At 43.6% G+C, this 12,572-nt stretch overlaps 1 pseudogene; it reads right to left on the reverse strand.

Moving 5' to 3' along the window:
* Positions 3,592 to 4,112, reverse strand: Gm18136 (predicted gene, 18136; annotated as a pseudogene).

The raw sequence follows: 12,572 nt of genomic DNA on the forward strand, positions 1-12,572 counted from the left end.
GGAGGGAGGGAGGGAGGGAGAGAGAGAAAGGGAGAGAGAGAAGGGAGGGGGAGAGAGAGAGAGAAAGGGAGGGGAGAGAGGAGGAAGAGAGGGAGGGAGGGAGGGGGAGAGAGGGAGGGAGAGAGGGAGAGGGAGAGAGAAAGAGAGAGAGAGAGAGAAAGAGAGAGAGAGAGAGAAAGAGAGAGAGAGACCTGCTTTAGAATTAGTGGGGAAAGGGATGGTGCATCAATGTCCTGTGATTTCTAGCCATGAAGTCTCTGCGAAGTCCTTTATTGCCACCCTGAAGCACCTAGTGAGGACATGTAGTCCAAGTGGCACTATTAGTATCATCATAACAGAAAACTATAAGGGTGCCTTTGGGCTCTTAGGGAAGATGGAGACTCCTACTCTTCAATCCCACTAACAATCAGTCCCCTTCACTAACTATTGGTCCCCTTCCCTATTCTGGAATCAGCCTGATCCAGCTGCTCACCACGGATTGCATAATTCTACATCAGCACGTTATCTCCCTAGAGCTAGATCTCCCTGCAATTATGTGAAGCTATGCCGCTTCCTGCTCAACCTCTCCAACCTGTTCTGGCTGACTTAGCCCTTCTTATTTCCTTTATACAGAAAGGATGGGACCTGGGTTTCAGCTTGGATGAGAGGTCTTTACAAGTCTGGCCACACACACTGACTTGTGACCGACACCCTCCCAGACTCCTCTCATGGGTCTCGCCTGCCTCTGCCTTAACTCCCCAGTCCTGATGCCATCTCTAGCCTCAACCACAGAAGGAACAAAAAGCAGAAAATGAATAGAACTTAGTCTGTCACCGTTCTGAGAGGCAGCTTTGAGTGGGATACCAAGTGTTGCTTAGCTAACCCATCTTACACTAAGAGACAGACCCTGGGGATGAACATTTTCAAGCTTAGAAGCTCTTCTCTGAACAGAGGCCATGGTGATGTGAATGAAAATGGTCCTATAGGCTCATATATTGGAATGTTTGATCCCCAGTTGGTGGACTATTTAGAAACATCAAAAGGCATAACTGTGTTGGAGTAGGTTTGTCTCTGACACTGGGCTTTGAGATTTCACTCCTGTGCTCCCCGTCATATGTATGGACTCACCCCCTGAAGCTAAGCAAGACACAGTTTAATGCTTTTACTTTATACGTTGTTTTTGTTATGTCATCTTTTCACAGCAAGAATAGTAACTAAGACAAAAGCCAAAGTTGGCAATCTCCATAGGCTCTAAAAGATGGTAATGGTTTTTAAAAATTATTTTTAAATTTTTATTTATTTATCCATCCACTTTACATCCCCATTGTGGCCCCTTTCCCTCCTTTCCTCCCAGTCCCACCCTTACAAACCCCCCCCCATTACCCCATCTCCTCCTCAGTGAAGGGCAAGTCCCTCTTAGGTACCACCCCACCCTGGGGCTTCCAGTTGAAGTAAACCTAAGTGCATCCTCTCCACTGAGGCCCAACAAGGTCATCCATTGGGGAAAGGAATCCAATGGCAGGCAACAGAGTCAGAGACAGCCTCCACTCCAATAGTTAGGGGGCTCCCATGAAGACCAAGCTACGCACCTGCTACAAGTGTTAGGTAGATGTTAATGGGTCATTTGAGGATGACCCCAGAGAATACATTAATGTGAAGGAGGCAGGCCACAGAAACAGGATGACCATGCTGTGGAAAAAGCTTTGGGTCGTGATACAGTTGAAGCTTAAGTTCTTGGTTTACAACCACAACCAAAATGGTTGCAGTGCTGGTGAGTATAGTGTCTTGACAAAGTGTGGTAATATGAATGAGAGTGGTCCCCACAGGCATGTATATTTCAATAATTGGCCCTGGTATTTCTTTTATATTTTTTCTTTATTTACATTTCAAATGTTATTCCCCTTCCTGGTTTCCCCTCCAAAAACCCCCAATTCCCTCTCCCCATCCCCTGTTCACCAACCCACCCATTCCCTCTTCTTGGCCCTGGCATTCCCCTATACTGGGGCATAGAACCATCGCAGGACCAAGGGCCTTTCCTCTCATTGATGACTGACTAGGTCATTGTCTGCTATATATGCAGCTAGAGCCATGAGTCCCAGTCCCACCATATGTTTTCTTTGGTTGGTGGTTTAGTCCCAAGGAGCTCTGAGCTTACTGGTTAGTTCACATTGTTGTTCCTTCTAGGTGGCTTCAGACCCCTTCAGCTCCTTGGGAACTTTCTCTAGCTCCTTCATTGGAGACCCTGTGCTCTGTCCAATGGATGGCTGTGAGCATCCACTTCTGTATTTGCCAGACACTGGTAGATCCTCTCTGGAGACAGCTATATCAGGCTCCTGTCAGCAAGCTCTTGTTGGCATCCACAATGGTGTCTGGGTTTGGTGGTTGTCGATGGGATGGATCCCCAGATGGGAGAGTCTCTGGATGGTCATCCCTTCAGTCTCTGCTCCACACTTTGTCTCTGTAATTCCTTCCATGGGTATTTTGTTCCCTTGTCTAAAAAGGACTGAAGTATCCACACTTCATACCATTCCCAATGTACTTGCTCTCTGTCTCTGTGTCTCTCTCTGTCTCCCCCCAGTGGCTCTCTTGTCTCTGTCTCCCTGTCTGTCTCTGTCTGTCTGTCTCTCTCTCTCTCCCTCTCTGCTTCCTATTTTCAGATCAAGATGTAAGCTCTCATCCTCTCAGCTGCTCCTTTCATCACGCCTTTGCTGCACCATCATGACTCTAATGCCCTAAAACCCAGAGCCCAGATGAATCTTTTCTTTTCTAAGTTGCCTTGATCTCAGTGCTTTAGAACAGTAGTAGAAAAGTAAATAAGACATAAGAAAGGTGCTGTGAGCCGGGCGTGGTGGCGCACGCCTTTAACCCAGCACTTAGGAGGCAGAGGCAGGTGGATTTCTGAGTTCGAGGCCAGCCTGGTCTACAGAGTGAGTTCCAGGACAGCCAGGGCTACACAGAGAAACCCTGTCTCGAAAAAAAAAAAAAAAAGAAAGAAAGAAAGAAAGAAAGAAAGAAAGAAAGAAAGAAAGAAAGAAAGAAAGAAAGAAAGAAAGAAAGAGAAAAAAAAGGTGCTGTGAACACATCTAGCAGGTAGAAGTCACAGGGCGGTGTAGAAAAGAAAAGAAGAAGTGAGAACAAGACCTGGTGGCTACCACTCGGTTTCAGGGAGTGAACGCTGGGGTGTTCAGGTACATGAAGGTCAAGTGGCCGAAAACTGGGTATGTTGTAGTATCTTAGATGTCTGGGATCCTGTGATGGTTTGTTTATGCTTGGCTCAGGGAGTGGCACTATTAGGAGGTGCCATACTGTTAAAGTAGGTGTGTCACTGTGGGTATGGGCTTAAGACCCTCATCCTAGCTGCCTGGAAGGCAGTATTCTGCTAGCAGTCTTCAGATGAAGATGTAGAACTCTCAGCTCCTCCTGTTCTGCCTGGGGCTGCCATGCTCCTGCCTTGATGATAATGGACTGAACCTCTGAACCTGTAAACTAGCCCCTAATAAGAGTTGCCTTGGTCATGGTTTCTGTTCACAGCAGTAAAACCCTAACTAGGACAGATCCTAATCCTGCTGTTAAGAGAGAGATCAAGCTCTAAAACATGGCTGGTCATTTAGAGAAAAGGTCAGATTATTTTAGTAGAGGTCCAGGAACAAAGCTCCCTTCTCTGCCACATCGGCCTCTGCAATGGCTCTGGTTGCCTCTTCCAAGATCAGCTGCTGTGCTCATCGGTCGGCTGTTTAAACTCAAACTGGCAGTGAAGCTTGGGATGTATACCATAGGCGAGGAGGAGAACATCTCATGCCAGAAGATGCCTGTGCTGGATCTAAGCTCTAAATCTGACTCTACATGAAGGCAGTGAAGGGCAGCAAAACATTTCTTGATGGTATAAAGTACCCTCTGTGTTAGCAAGCCGGTCAGGTCGGAACAGTCCACAAATGGAGGCATGAAGGAGCTGTGTCTGAAGGAATCTTATCAGTCAGAGAGCGGGGCTACACTGAGATTTCTTTCCAGCCATTGGCATCCTTTAATAAGCTGAGTGATCTACAACAAGTAGTGGCAGCTGGCTTCATTGAAACGTCCCACTACCTGTTTCCCCAAAGCCTTTGGACGGCTGTTCTCCTTTGGGTACTGATGCTGCTTGCCGTTTGATGGAGATGGGTTCCATAAGTCTAAAGCTATACTAAAACTAAAAGGGGTGGGGGGATTAAAGAAAAGGCTCATTGGTTAAGAGCCCCTGTTGCTCTTACAGAGGACCCATTTGGTTCTTAGACCCCGCCCACATTGTGCCTCATGACCAACCATAACCCCAGGTCTAGAGAATCTGCTTCATCCTGACCTCTGAGGGCTCTGTGTACACGTGAGGAACATACATATGTGCAGGCAAAGCACTCACACATATAAAAACACAAAAGAACTACATCTTTAAAATCTTAAAATTTTTAAATATATTGAGCCAGGCATTGTGGTGCAAGCCTTTAATCCTAGCACTTGGGAGGCAGAGGTAGATGGATCTCTGTAAGTTGGAGGAGAGCCTGGTCTACATAGCAAGCTACAGGACAGCCACTACATGGGAAAACCCTGCCTCAAAAAAAAAAAAAAAAAAAAAAAAAAAAAAACAACAAGACAAACAAACAACAACAAAAAACCAAAAACAAAAACAGAAAAACCCAAAATTTAAATATATTAAATATCATAAACTTATATAAAGTGGGAATAGAAGGGGCTGTAAAAATCATTCTTTAATCCCACATGTTACAAGAAAGAAAACTGAGAATTTACCGTGGTATTCAATAAGAGGACCTTGAGGCAAGCAAAGTGGCCAGCAGCAGGATTTCCTTTAGTGACAGCATAACAGCATTCCTGTCAGCAAATAAATACCAAGTGCCTGGCTCTACAATTTTATCCCTCAAATTACAGTCATTTAGAAAGAGCTGACATTCTGGCAATTTTCTATGTGTGACTTGTAGAAAATGCAATTGAATCGATCTAAGAAATTATTTCAAGCCAAGTAGTAAAATTGCCTGAGGAGGCTCTAGGAAGAAATAGATGGCTCTGTGGTTCACAGAAGGCATGTGAGATTCATTCATATTCAAATGATGAGCTATAGATCTGTAAAGAATATTATCTTTTTAAATATTTATTTTACTTGTGTGTGTGTGTGTGTGTGTGTGTGTGTGTAAGTATTTTTGCCTGCATATATGTATGTCTGTGCCTGCTGCCTCAAGGTCAGAATAGGGTATCTGATTTTCTGAGACAGGTGTGTTTCTGTCATTTGTGAGCTGCCATGTAGGTGCTGAAAATTGAACTCAGACCCTCTACAAGAGTAGCCAGTGCTCTTAACCACTGAGTCCATGCTATTTTTATATTCTTCAATCATTCACTAAGGTGGTTTGAATAGGTATGGCCTCCACAGACTCGTGTAAACATCTAAATGTTTGGCCAATAAGGAGTGACACTACTAGGCCTTATTGGAGTAGGTGTGGTCTTGTTAGAGGAAGTATGTCACTGTGGAGGCAGGCTTTGAGGTCTCCTATGATCAAGCTATGCCCAGTGTGGGCATCTGCAGATCAAGATGTAGGTAGAACTCTTGGCTCCTCCAGCACCATGTCTGCGTGAAGGCTGCCTCGCTTCCCACCATGATGGTACTGGACTGTACCTCTGAAACTGTAAGCCAACCCCAGTTAAATATTGTCCTTTGTAATAATTGCTATGGTCATTTGTCTCTTCACAGAAAGAAAACCCTAAGACACTCACTCTTCATTTTTCTCTTTACTGAGGTAAATTTCTTAAGAGCATACCTTTGAGCTCCATCACTTGAAAATATATGATCTTGGCCAAGCTGCCTAATCCCTTTGAAATCAGCTCCCCCATCTGAAAACTTCTCCAGGAAAGTAATTTGCTCCTATGACATTCAATATGGGTACAGCATTGATCATCCTTAGTAATGACAGTCAATGTTATTATAACCAGTGTCAACACCGTTATTATTGACATTATCAACCGATCAGATGTGGGTACCTGTAAAACAACTTGGGGAGATTAGGACACTAACTTGGGGCCTACCACAGAACAATTCATCATCCCACCAATTCTGGTTTGTCAAGTGACTAGGATTTTCGGGCAAAGCACATACTTCACACTGGGATCTGGAACATGATTCTCTGCATGTTCTCTCAAGTCTGTTGCCCTGGGAGACTAAAAAGGTTGCCATTACATTTCCTTTTTGGCTTCTATTTGGAATGCATCTGCACACTCACATTATTGTTCATCCTCCTGTTCCATAGGGTCTTAGAACGAGCCACTTCCCCTTGGCACACTTCTCTCTTGGTGCCCATTTCTGATTTCATTTCTCACTATTTTCAGTTGAGCTAATGAGCTATAGGTATAAATTCGGTGAAAACGCCGAGAGGAAGCCTTAGTCTCTTTTTCCAGGGAAAGTGGGGGGCTTGTGCTGGCTATTTCAATGGACTCCTCTCCTGTCCCATTATAGTCACAGAAGGCATTTCCCAGTATATTATTCTGCTGAAGTTGCATCCTGGTACAATTTTGTCTCTTGAAAACATTTTTCTTCCTGAAGTTGTAACAGCATCAACATCACATCTTGCTCCACCAGCAACTTGGTGACTCTGGTTTTCCCTCCAGGCCTCACTGGAGACTCCTGGGCCCGACTGTTTGCATTAAATTTTACTTCAGTGGCATGAAGCTAAGTTTGAGAAATCGAGGCTACATCGTTTAACCTAGTTGCAAAAACCACTCCAGGTACAAAAATGTTCCAGGTTCTGCAGAAATCTTGAGAGAGGACTTTAAATAGTTTTAAGCAAAAAAGAAAGCTCTGACATTAAAAATCAATTAAGTGAATCCTTAATGCATGTTTCTTTTTAACTGATGAGATTATGAGGTAGTTTAAAAACTCTGTTGTCTGTAACTACTTATAATTTCAACAAACGTGTTGTGCATTAGCTGTGAGTCTGTGTGATCATCCTGCAACTCCTTTTGTCAAGAATATTCATGATGTAGGACAAATCTTGCCTTTCTGCTGGAAGAAACGAGTGGCTGCTTCTCCAGAGGCTCCCAACCTCAGAGATTCCAGAGGGACTGGACCCTGAAGGAAGTTGGAAAAAGAGGTCAACTGTGCAACAGAGGAGCAGGTCTGAGTCAAGACACATGCACGAGCCCCGTGGGTGGGTGTCGGAGGAAGAGTAGATAGATGCTCCTTTTTTAAAAAACTACAAGCCTAAGATTTATTGTGGGGAGGTGGGCTGTGCACAGACAGCCTGGCCCCAGATTGAGCAAAGATCTGGAACACCAGGGGTGGTAACTTCTCCACCTGCATGGGACTGCAGGTGTTCGGCCATGCCTCCTGGGTCCCTGGCTCCTGTCAAGTAGCTACAGCCTACCACAGTCCCCACCCCTGCAGAGAGGTATGTAGCCATCAGTCACATAGGAGCAGCACCAAGTCCTCCCACATGCAAATAAGGTTTCCCCAAAGCTCTCAAACCAAACCAATGAGAAGTACCTGTTGTCAGACTCTTACCCACGGGCTGGTGAGATGGCTCAGTGGGTAAGAGCACCCGACTGCTCTTCCGAAGGTCCAGAGTTCAAATCCCAGCAACCACATGGTGGCTCACAACCATCCGCAACAGGATCTGACTCCCTCTTCTGGAGTGTCTGAGGACAGCTACAGTGTACTTACATATATTAACAAAATAAATCTTTAAAAAAAAAACAAAAAACAGACTCTTACCCACCCCTAAACTGTATATAAATCGTATCCGGAAGGATTAGAGGTGTGCAAGAACTACTCTGTTGTCCAAGCCTTCTGTCCAAAGAGCTTTAACACTTAGGAAGAGGTCTGTTCTCCTGAAACACCACCTGAAGCTCCGCTGCACTCCTCACTAGCTAGTCGCCTTTAGTTGGCCCAGCCTGAACTGACTCAGTGAAGGGTGTCTCAGAGCAGCCCAGTAACCTGGAAGGCATGGCAGAAACGGAGGTGGAGCCAACTGCAGCAGCCTCCTGCCCGCACTCCCTTCCCTTCTCCAGGCTGGGCCAGCAATCTCCGTGGAAACCCTCTGGTACCTAGGCCCACAATTTATGATGTCTGAAATTATTGATATCTTAGATAATTATGAGACTTCATCTGGTGGCAAAGATTTTATGGTTGTTGTTGTTAAGAAACACAAATTAGACTTCTTTCTTTCTTTCTTTCTTTCTTTCTTTTTTTTTTTTTTTTTTTTTTTTGAGACAGGGTTTCTCTGTGTAGCCCTGGCTGTCCTGGAACTCACTTTGTAGACCAGGCTGGCCTTGAACTCAGAAATACACCTGCCTCTGCCTCCCAAGTGCTGGGATTAAAGGCGTGTGCCACCACTGCCCGGCTAGACCACTTTTCAAATGTAATGCAAGTTCTTTGGACATAATTGTTGAAGTTCTACATGGAATATTCTTTTACCCTGAAATCAGCTGTCACTAATTTGTGAGCTTTTATTTGTAGCAAACCTTATTGGGTCTAGACATGATAATATGTGTAAACAAAAAATGTAGGAAAATACATTTATCATTATTTAAATATAGAATATAAAAAACAGAACTGGGTATTTTTTCTAGAAATCTGGCAGTAGATTTGAATGACTTTGCTGAAAACATTGGCTTTTTGTCACTTAAAATTTACACTTTCGGAGGCTCAAAACGATTGGTCAGTCCTTAAGGCAACATAAATTAAGGTTCAATAGAGCGTCTGAATAACAATTCATTAGAAAGGAAAAAAAAAAAAGGTCTCTATACAAGACAACAGGTATCAGTTTCAAGTTTGAGTCTCCTTTTCTTTTGCTTTTGAGACAGGGTCTCACTATATAACCCAAGCTGGCCTCAGACCTGAGCTCCCTCTGCCTCTTACTCCCCAGAGGTAGGCTTGGAGAGTTGTACCACCAGGCCAGGTTTGCACCCCAAATTAAAAATCACAAGGGCAGATTCTCCAGTTGCCCCTCTTGGTTTGTAATTCAGTTGCTTTCCAAAATGGACAACTCTGTGTAACGGATATCCAGGTAACAGCAAGTCTTTCAATACTTGACAATGTTTAATATTTTCCCCTGGCATAGTAGAAAGTCCAGCAAACAACAAATAAATGTTTGACAACCTAATAAGGAGCTAGAAAGCCTGGGTCCAAGTTTGTGTCCTTGGGAGAACCCTTACGTAAGTGACTCAAATGTGATCCAGAGACTATGAGACCATTGCCGAGAACTGTCACATACCATTTGAAGCCAGCGTGCAGGAATCAGTGCCTAGAAGGCTGACTATTTGGGTATTGCTGGATATGAAGATATAATATAGAAGACACTTGAACACAAAGAACACTCGATAAGTAACACAATCAGTAACATGAAAGAGAAAGGAGAGGATCTGACTGGCAGGAATAACATTAGCGCCATATTTTTGAACTAGGTCTATACAAGCCAACAAGGTAGATAGTCCATCAGATACAATGAAAGCATTTCCCAAGTTTCCTCATATTTTCTACAAGTTTCTACCAAACTAGCAAAGGCTGGGTGTGTGGTGCACTTCCTTAATCTCAACATTAGAGAGGCAAAGGCAGTTGGATCTCTGTGAGTTCCAGGCCAGTCTGGTTTACTTAGTGAGTTCCAAGGCAGCCAGGACTATGTTGAGGGAGACCTGGTCAAACTGAGGGGGGAGAGGGGGAGGGGAGGGGGAGCAATTTAAGAGAACCCCAGGTTTACTTTAATTTACAATTCCAAATTACAATTCATCATTGTGGGGAAGCCAAGGCAAGAAGCTGTAATAGCTAGTGCTATCATATCCACAGTCAAGAACAAAGAGAAATGAGCATAAGAGAAATGAACATGCTTATTTTTGTGCGCTCTGTTTGATTTCTCTGCTCTTATATAGTTTAGGATGCTCTGCCTAGGGGATGATGTCTCTCACAATGGGCTGCATCTTCCCATACAATGGGCTGGATCTTCCCATATCAGCTAATTTAATTTATACAGGTTTCCAATAATATGCCCACAGCCTAACCTAATGTAGACAAGCACTTATTGAGCCTTTCTTCCCAGGCAATTGTACATTGTGTAAGGTTGACAAGGTCATTGTTATAGACATACTCCTCCATTGACCTCTCCCACTCTTCTCATTCATAATACTTCCTTGGCTGCCCCTTTGTTACTTCTCTTCCTAGTTGTGTACCTGTCCCTTGGAGGAGGAGGATCCCTAAGATTCTGGTCCCAGCACTATTCTGTCCTCTATAATCCATTTTGAGAGGCATCCTAGCATAAGGATGAAAAGCTAAGACACTAAACTTGCACAGATCCTAATGTTTCCTAGCTGTGTGGCCTTAGGCAAGTTATCTAACATCTCTGATGTTCTCTTTTGCATTAAGAAGTGCTATAATAGAAGCCGTTTCAGAAAGTCATAAAGAAGGAAAATATATTCTCACATATAATGTGTATACCATAATACACAGTAAGCTATAGGGGGCACAACCATGGTTCCACTGTCATTTAGTTGAAAAACTCTACAAGTCATATAGTTGGCATTATTTGGCATTGAGTTAATTAGTTAGCAAGCAAAAATTCTCTGGCCAGATTTTTTTCCTGAGCTCCAAGTCTCCACAGTCAGTTGCCAATTAAACATTCCCAAACGCTCCCTTAACTCAACATTTACCAAGTAACTAATTTCTGTCTTCCTACTCCTACTTCAGCCAAAACTTTTATATTCATTTTCCTGTTGGAATAGCAGTTCTCCCTTCTGGATTTCTTTTCTTTTCTTTTTTTTTTTTTTCCAGATGAATGACAGCACAGCCCATCAAGGCCCAAGCCTTTGAGAATTTAATGTTCTCTTCTTTCAGCTAGGGTTGCCTTAAACACAACGTAATTGCAAGTCAGTCAAGTGATCCAGTTTTCCCTTCAGTGCTAATTCAGTTTTCCGTTCTTCCTGTTTTCACGTATGGATTACTGTTATGGTTCTGTTCCTCTTGTCCATCTTCATCACAACTGTCTTCCTCTTACACTATAACTCTTTCACACCAAGATGGGGAAGGGGTCGTCATCTTTTCTAATGTTTCCTTTTTTTTTTTTTTTTTTAGCCTTCAGGATAAAATTCCAGATTTATACTATGATGTGATACTTAGCATTAACTGTTAACATGACACAATGCAGGATCTTCCCGAATGAGAGTCTCAATTAGGGATTTTCTACATTGGGTTGATCTGTGGGCATGGGTGTGTAGAACTATCTCCAGTTACTTGATGTAAGAAGTCACGGTCTACCATGGGAGGCAGCACTCCCTAGGCAGAGTATATTGAACTGATAAGAGTGGAGAAATCAAGTTGAACACAAGGGAGCAGCCAGGTGAGCACGTGACATGTACATCTTTACTTCCTGCACATGGCTGTGGATGTGATATGACGAGCTGTTTGACGAGCTGTTCCTGCTGCCTTGAGCCATGACTCTTTTTTTCTTAATGTACTGTAACCTGAACTGCTATACTAAAACGAGCCCTTCTCCTGAGTGGATTTTCATCAGGGTATTTTATCCCAGCAATAGAAATAGAAGTTAGAGCATAATCTTTTTATTTGAGGTACTTCAATCACTTCTTCCCAGCTCTCTAATCTCATTTCCAAGATCTCTGGTTTCAGCCACACAAAGCTACTTGTCATCTGCAAAGTTGTTCCTCTGTCCCTCACCTCCGTGCTTCTCTTAATAACAGGACAGATGTCTTTCCTCTTTTGGTTCTCTTCCTATGTAACTCATACTTTGCTATAAAGCCCCGAGTTTAAAAGGCCTAGCTGAGAGTGCAGTGTGATGGTATATGCCTGTAATCTCAGCACTCAGGAGGCTGAGGCAGGAGAGTCTCTGCAACTTTGAGGCCATGATGACCTTCACAGAAACTTCTAGATCAGCCAAGACTAAACAGTGAGATCCTAGCTCAACAAACTAACTAACCAAAAGATAGTTAAATAGAGGTTGGGCTTTCTAGAATTTCACTATTTATTCAAAATACAGCAAACTCCTATTGCCCCTTTTTTGAGACCCAATTTTTTTTATTTATTTATCTTTGCTTTCATCAAATGGATAAGATGGTAGAAGGATGAAATATGAATTTGAAAATATCTTTAATCAAAATGTTGTAAGTTATATAAGTGGTGCAGGACACCATGGAAAGACAATAGACGTTCAACTTTTGTTCTAAGTAACACATCCTCTGCCTCATTTCTCTCTCTCCTTTCCTCCTCCTCCCCTACCCCAAACTTCTCTCCAGATAAAAGTCACTGTTAGCATTTCTTCTAGGCTCTGCCCAACAGTTACCTAGCAATAGCCAGGTACAAGCCTGGCTCTCTGTAAAAGGATAGTTTGGCCTCTCTCACTCTTTCTGATCACCTCTTCCCCACCCCCAGGGTCTCTCTGTCCCTCCCTCTCTGTCCTCCCTCTCTCTATTTCCTCTTGTTCCTAGCTGACCTCTTCTCCTCTTTCCTCTCCTCTCCTCTCCTCTCCTCTCCTCTCCTCTCCTCTCCTCTCCTCTCCTCTCCTCTCCCTCTCTCTCTCTTTTTCTCTCTTTCTCTCTCCTCCTTCTTCTCTGTCCCCTCTCTT

The sequence above is a fragment of the Mus musculus genome, chromosome 8 (genome assembly GCF_000001635.26).
Source record: "Mus musculus strain C57BL/6J chromosome 8, GRCm38.p6 C57BL/6J".
Taxonomy (NCBI): Eukaryota; Metazoa; Chordata; class Mammalia; order Rodentia; family Muridae; genus Mus; species Mus musculus.